Raw genomic sequence first — 7,911 nt, 5'->3', positions numbered from 1 at the left:
TCCAAGATCCAACTCAAGTCTCACCTTCTCTAGGAAGCTGACTCTGGCCATCCCAACACCCACTAACCTGTTTCTTGACCTTCTGTAACCCTTTAGCCTATACCACAGTGCCCAATAGAAACTACACAACAATAATCTGCTAAATTGCATTAATATTATCCAACGTAATAGTTAGTTACATTGTATTCATCACACAGGGATTTACTTAGGTCCATAGAATTTAAGGAAGGAAAGAAAGAATGAAGGAAGAAAAGAAGGAAGGAAGGAAAAAAGGGAGGGAGAGAGAGGGAAGAGAGGGAGGGAGAAAGGAAAGGAGGGAGAGAGAAAGGGAAGAAGGAAGAAAGGAAGGAAGGGAGGGAGAAGAAATTTTTAAAAATGAATGTTAAAAATAAATAAATAAAATTTTTTAAAGGCCCTTTTGAAGCTACCCCAAGTCCTAACTAAACAGATCACTGAAACTCCTTCTAACTTTGTTAGTAGACCAGAGCCAGTTACAGAATGTCTGTGCATGCTCCCCCGTCCCTCAATGTACATCCTTTCTACATCATCATGCCCCTCCTGGAATTTGGTTCCTTGGCCCCTCCTCTTGGGGAGAAACTGTCCCAGACTTTCTCAGCAAGAACCAGATCCCCATTCTTTTCTTCCATCCACTCAAGGAGTCTTTGTGGTATTCTCCTTTCTGAGGTTCTAATTGTGATTATTTCTGTGCCATTTCCTTCCTTTGAAATTTTGTTGTTTGTTCAGGTCTTTAACTTCAGTTCGTGAATAACAACTTTGGGTCAGGTTCAAGATCTTTGACCTCCTACACTATTGGGTGAGTTGGGTAGACCCAAGCTATAGCTCCTGCTGTGCTGTGAATACCACTGCCCTGCTTCTTTGCTGAATCAGGTGGCTGGGTTTTGTTACCATTTGCCTCTCTATGGTCCTGGGTAGGAGGCAGTCCTAGCCTAGAAGATGGAATTAGTTGCTGCTTTGGGACCAAGACCTTCCTACTGCCATAGTTCACAGCTTCCATCTGTCTCCTGGGATGTCACTAGACCCTGGTCACATTGAGCTTATCTGTTGGTGCAAGCTTCAGCTTCATACCAAAAATGGTGCTGCCTTCAGGCTTGTCTCTTAGGGCACGACCAGACCCCTAGTCTCATTGTCCTTGGCCTAATTTCCTTGCATCATCACTTCCTGGAAGGCTTGGACTCCAGGAGTAGCCTTTGCTGCAGTCTCTTTGTACAGCCTTTTTCTTTGGTTCAGTCATTCCATATGGTGCTCCTTTTCATTGTTAGTAGGTGTTTCTCAGGGGAGCGAGGCTTGGCTAGTATTTTTCATGCTGTAATCTTAGCCAGAATTCTCTGTCTCTCATCTTCCACTGGAACAGCTAGAACTTGTTTACAAATTATCTTAGGGCTGCTTCTTGAAAGATCTCCAAAAGGGAGAGCTCTTCACCTGAAGAGCTGGAAACTTCCAGTAGCTGCTGCCAACATGAGTGCTTGTAACTCAAAGGGAGAGATTCATGTTCTCACTTCATAATTTTCTGAGTCCTGGTCAGAAGATCTATCCAGCAGACCAAAATGTCTATTTCCTATGACACAAAGTTCAACGCTATTCTGGGGGTGGGAGGGATCACTTATTCTTTGAGAGATGAGAGAGTTAAGATCATGGTACTTTTACATCAAACCACGTTGCTGTAAATTCTGCTATGCTCTAGAAGAATGAAGACAGGTCCAGTTTTGTGAAGAAATAAGGAACTTTGAAATCATTGAATAGCAAAAACAAAAGTAATTCACAAAAAAGTTAGCTAATAACTGGAGTGTTTAACAAAACCTGTTAACAAGAAGGAGCTTTATTTAGGTATAGCAGAGAAAAGATATCAGCAAGAATCCAGTAATATTCGATTTCATCTCTTGCCTCCTTATGGAAAGGCATCTGATCAACAGGGCATGAGACTTTGACTATCATGGTCTCAGGATATCCACCACACCTGAAAGGCCTGGATTCCACATGACTGGGACTTTTCATGCCTATAGATAACCAAGAAGCTACTTCAGGACAACCAGAGACTACTAGGAAGCTGAGTAAAGGGAGGTGCAGGGACCAATCCTGTCTTGGGACAGCCATGTCACCTTTTAGGGAAAGTGGCCTAACCTGTTGTGGGGAGGGGGAAGAGCAGTGAGAGAAACCTGACAGATATTAGTCCTTCACATATATAATAAAATAAATGTAAAGATAATAATCTTTTATATTTAATGTTCTACAGATATTACACAGACAGAGAAATAACTGCCTTTTATAATTGAATAAAATGATTAGTATTTGAGCTCATCCTCTATGGACTCCCTGAAAGCATCTTGAGTACACCTTTAGTAGCAAGACAACAGGAATAATATTCTAACAACTTCTCATATGATTTTGATCTCTTTTGCTAGGATTCTATATTTTGAAAGCAGCTCATTCAATGTAGCTTGGAGATTATGAGTATTTGGCATGGTGACATTTATTACAAACATTCCCAAGTTTCCATGGATCAGTGTTATGTCCAGGTAATTATGGGTAACTCTGATAACAGTCTGGTTCTAGTGTAGTTTGTGATCTTTCTAAAGCTCAGGTCTCCACGTCTCACATATGCACAGATTCAACAAACTCCACTGACTCCTTCTATCACCCCTAGAATCAAATATGGAATCATCTTTTTGGCTTTCAAAGCTCTTCATAACCAGCCTCACTCCCACCCCCACCTCCCTGCCATTTTCAGTCTTCTTAGACATTATACTCCAGTGGATTCAAAATTTGAATTTCAATAATACTGTCCTCCCTGGTCAAACAAGGCACTGTCTTAACTCTGGGCATTTCACTTGCTCTCCTCCACGTCTAGAATTCTATCCTCCTTTCTTCCTCCTGGTTTCCCTGGTTTTCTTCATGTCCCTGTTAAAATTCCACCTTCTGCAGTGAGCCTTTCCTGATCCCTCTTAATTCTAGTGTCTTTGCTCTGTTAATTATTTCTAATTTATTCTGTTGTCTTTCTCATTAAATTATGAGCTCCTTGAGGGAAGGGACTCCTTTACCTTTCTTTGTTTCCACAGTACCAGGCACATAGTAGGCTCTTAATCTCTTAACAATTGTTTATGGGGGGGGACAGCTGGGTGGTGCAGTGGATAGAGCACTGGCCCTGGATTCAGGAGGACCTGAGTTCAAATCCAGCCTCAGACACATAACACTTACTAGCTGTGTGACCCTGGGCAAGTCACTTAACCCCACTGCCTAGCCAAAAAACAAAACAAAACAATTGTTTACTGGCTGACTGACTAGTTGAATTTTCCAGGATATTTTCAGGTCTGTATTGGTAGTATGTGAATTTATCATCTGTTAGTCTAGATAGAGAGATTTTGTTTTATAACCCTAGCTATCAGTTTGTGTCTTGCTCGATATTTGGTTGGGGCAGCGGATAAAGTACTGTGTCTGCAGTCAGGAAGATTCATCTTCCCGAGTTCAAATCTGGCCTCAAACATTTACTAGCTATGACCCTGGCAGGTCATTTAACCCATTTGCCTCAGTTCCTCATCTATAAAATAAGCTGGGGAAGGAAATAGCAATTCCAATATCTTTGCCAAGAAAACCTCAAATGGGGTCACGAAGAATCAGACATGACTGAAACAGATAAACAACAAGATGAACAATGAAAAACAAGAACAACAATAATGCTAAATTATTATGCTCTGCAATGATGTATTGCAGTTTCTACTGTTTCTTTGATATAATGACCACTAAGTCCCAGCTCCTTAAGAGTAATTCTTGAATTACCATCATAAAATCTTCCATTTCTACAAAAACAATCTGCATTACTCAGTCATTTGTTTAATGCTTTTTTCTCAACATAATGTTGTCTGAGTTTATGCAGATCTTACTCGGGATGGAATGTTTTATTCCATTCATGGCTGTTAGCCTTTCCATAGGCTCCATCTGAAAATAAGCCACTATCAGTTACATTTGACAAATCCACTATTGTGAACCTACTGTTATAAACCATTACTATTGCTTGATGAGGTGATGTCTGCTTGTTCCAAAAGTATTTTTGTTGGTTCTTAATCTGTTTATTAAGTTCTCTAAGATTTCCTATCAATTATCTTCCTCCTTTTTGATGAGGAAGTGTTAAATGTTTCTATTGCTGCCTTAGGGCGATAGGCCATGTGTTTTATTAATATTTTATGAGTTTTTATTAGAATAGTTCCTAAATCTTCTATGGTCCTTTTTACAGTTATGAAAGCATATGTAAGACTAGAATTACATGGATGTTAATTGCTTGACGTACATTCTTCCTATTTATTTCTGATTTTAGAATACCTGTAGATCTTTTAATGTATTCGGTGTCACTCAAGAACAAACCTAGAACTGAAAAAAAGTTTTAGAAGAAAGTTTAAGTTGTCCAGCAGAGAAGAGAGCCAGAACAGATGGCCACTTCCCACAAATTTCTGGAAGTTTTACATGATATAGAGTTCAAACAACAGAGCAAAGAAACAGTTATCTGGCCAGTCTAGAGGCAATTTCCAGATAAGCCACATACAATGCTTGAGATATATAATAGGAAGAAACTCCTTACATTCCTTGCATCATTCTTCAGATACTGTGGAAGATTTTTGGGTCAGCATAACCTGGATTCCTGAGTTAAACATTAAATAAATCTGGTCTCAAAGCAACAAGTCTGGTCTCTCAACCATGAAGGGCTGAGTTCAAACAATGCAATGAGTTTCTCTTTTTTTTTTTTCAAAAATGTACTTTTTATTTTTTGAATTCTTTTCTTTTTAAAATTTTGAGTACCAAATTCTCTCCCTCCTACTCTCTCCTCCACTTACTGAAAAGGCAAGCAATAGGATATCAATTGTACATGTGAAATCACGCAAAGTATTTCCATATTAGCCATATTGGGGGAAAAAAAAAACAAAAAAGAAAGTAGAAAAATTATACTTCAATTTGCATTCAGAGTTCATCAGTTCTCTCTCTGAAGGTAGATAACACTTTTTCATCATGAGTCCTTTGGAATTCTCTTGATCATTGTATTGATCAGAGTAGCCAAGTCTTCCACAGTTGGTCATCTTTATAACATTGCTGTTATTATGCACAATTATCTCCTGGTTCTTCCCACTTCATTGTGCATCAGTTAAAATGTTTTATTATGTTTTTCCACTCCCCTGGTCATTTCTTATTAACAACAGTACTTCATCAAAATCATATGTCAGGTGGTGGCAAGGCCCAAGGCCAGGCCAGGGGGCAAAGCAGGGGCCTCGGGAGTCAAGATGCTGAGGGCAGCATGGAGGGCACTCCTGTGGGCCAAGCTCAGGCCCTGGCCCTGGACTGCAGGCAGACAGCCTGAGCAGCCATGGGGCCTCTGTGTGCCCTGCAACCTCTGGGAAATGGTCTCCTCCTCCAGGCAGCCCAAGCCTATTCAGACAAGAAACCAGTAACCCAGTCCAGACACATGGATGACCTGCCTTCCTCCATGCTGCTGAAAGATCATCAAAACATCCCAGGAATTAATGGGGTTGATGATATTGTGAAAAGACTCTTGATTATGAAAATGGCCAACCAGAAGGAGAAAATGAAGATGAAGGCAGAGCAGTTGCTAACCCAGGCCATCCTCAACCAGAAGATAACATATCCCTGGAAGCTCGAGTTATAAAACTGACAGTCAAGATCCGAAACTAGGAAGAGCACATGCAGAAGACTCGCAAGGACAAGGCTCACAAGCAATCCCTGCTTATGACCATTAACCAGAGAAAGAAACTACTCAAAAAACTTCAGCAGACCAACTTCGAGGTGTCTGAGAAGATACGTAAAGAGCTGGACATTAAATACACATTTCCCATTCTGTATTACCAGCCTGCACAACATTAGTGGGGGGCTAAAAAGGCTTTTTGAATTAAGGTTTTCTAGGAGGAACAGAAGCTGAAGAAGGTAAAGAAGCAAGAAGAAGCACTGAAACATGAAGGAACAAAGAGGCCAGAGAGTCAGGAAGCTTCAGTCTCCTAGCCCATGCTCCACCAATCCTGTGGCACTTTGTCTAATACAAAAAATAAATTGTTAAACCCCCCTTCCCCCCCAAAAAAAATCATATGCCACAACTTGCTTAGCCATTCCCTAATTGATGAGTATCCTCTTGCTTTCCAATTTTTTGCCACCACAAAAAAGAGTTGCTACAAATATTTTTGTACATATAGGTCCTTTTCCTTTTTCTTTGACATCTTTGGGATACAGACCTAGTAGTGGCATTGTTGGGCAAAAGGGTATGTACAGTTTTATAGTTCTTTGGTCATAGTTCCAAATTGTTCTCCAGAATGGTTGGATCAGTTCACTACTACAATTCATTAGTGTACCTATCTTCCCTTATCCCCTCCAGCATTTGTCATTTGTGATAGGTGTGAGGTGCTACCTCAGAGTTGTTTTAATTTGCATTTCTCTAATCAATAATGATTTAGAGCATTTTTTCATATAACATAGATAGCTTTGATTCCTTCTTCTGAAACTACCTGTTCATAGCCTTTGGCCATTTATTGGGGGAATGGCTCTTATTTTTACACATTTGACTCAATTATCTATATATTTGAGAAACAAGGCCTTTATCAGAGAAACTTCCTGTAAAATTTGATTGTCTATGGTACCTTCAAGCAAAACATAATTTTCCTGCTAAATAATTTTGCTTTTGCGTTATCTGAGATCATGGTTGTTACCGTTGCCTTTTTTACTTCATCTAAAGCATATTAGATTCTGCTTCAGCCCTGTATTTTACCTATGTGTGTCTTTCTGCTTCAGATTTGTCTTTTATGAAAAACAGATTGTCGGGTTCTAGTTTTTAATTCATTCTGCTTATCCACTTTTGTTTTATTAGTGAGCTCATCCCATTCACATCCAGTTATGATTACTAGTTGTATATTTCCCTTTATTCCAATTTCTTCTGTTTCTTCTCTCTTTTTATCCTGTCCCTACTCAAAAGTCTGCTTTACCCCTTACTACTGCCTCTCTTAATCTGTCATCCCTTTTATCATCCTCTTCAACTTTTTTTTACCCACTTCCCCTCCTATTTCCTTATTGGGTAAGATATATTTCTATACACAACTGAGTGTGTATATATTCTCCCCTCTTTGAACCAATCCTGATACAAGTGAGCTTCAAGCATAACCCACCACTGCTCCCCCTAATTTTCCCCTTCACTGTAAAAGCTCTTCCTTGCATGCTTCTTTTATGATAGAAAAAATTCCCTATTCTACCTCTCCCTCCTCCCTTCTCCCAGTGCATCCCTCTTTCTCACCCCTTCATTATTTTGAGGTCATTCCAACATAATTGACTCACACCTATGCCCTGTCTATGTAATCTCCTTCCTTTTAACTGCCGTAATAATGACAAAGTTCTTGGGTGTTATATGAATCATCTTCCCATATAGGAATATAAACAGTTTAACTCCCTTAACTCCCTTATGATTTCCCTTTCATGTTTACCTTTTTGTGCAACTTTTGAGTTTAGGGTTTGAATGTTAGATTTTCTATTCAACTGTGGTCTTTTCATCAAGAATGCTTGAAAGTCTTCTCTGTCATTAAACGTCCATTTCTTCTCCTGAAGGATTATTCTTAGTTTTTCTGAGTAGGTTGTTCTTGGTTGTAATCCTAGCTCCTTTGCCTTCCAAAACATCATACTCCAAGTTTTCTACTTGTAATGTGGAAACCACTAAATCTTATGTGATCCTGACTGTTGCTGTTGTTCAGTTGTTATCAGTCGTGTCTGACTCTTCATGATGCCATTTGAGGTTTTCTTGGCAAAGATACTAGAGTGGTTTGCCATTTCCTTCTCCAGCTCACTTTACCGATGAGGAAACTGAAGAAACAGGGTTAAGTGACTTGCCCAGGGTCACACAGTTAGTACATGTCTGATGAC

General features: G+C 39.7%; 1 pseudogene; it reads left to right on the top strand.

Annotated features, from left to right (window-relative positions):
• Window positions 1–5,282: 5,282 nt before the first annotated feature.
• Window positions 5,283–6,015, top strand: LOC110218230 (small ribosomal subunit protein uS15m pseudogene; annotated as a pseudogene).
• The last annotated feature ends 1,896 nt before the right edge of the window (window positions 6,016–7,911 follow it).

The sequence above is a fragment of the Phascolarctos cinereus genome, unplaced genomic scaffold (assembly GCF_003287225.1).
Source record: "Phascolarctos cinereus isolate Bilbo 61053 unplaced genomic scaffold, phaCin_HiC Scaffold_5;HRSCAF=322, whole genome shotgun sequence".
Taxonomy (NCBI): Eukaryota; Metazoa; Chordata; class Mammalia; order Diprotodontia; family Phascolarctidae; genus Phascolarctos; species Phascolarctos cinereus.
Note: the sequence above shows the minus strand (reverse complement) of the source record. Positions and strands in the feature narration are given on the sequence as shown.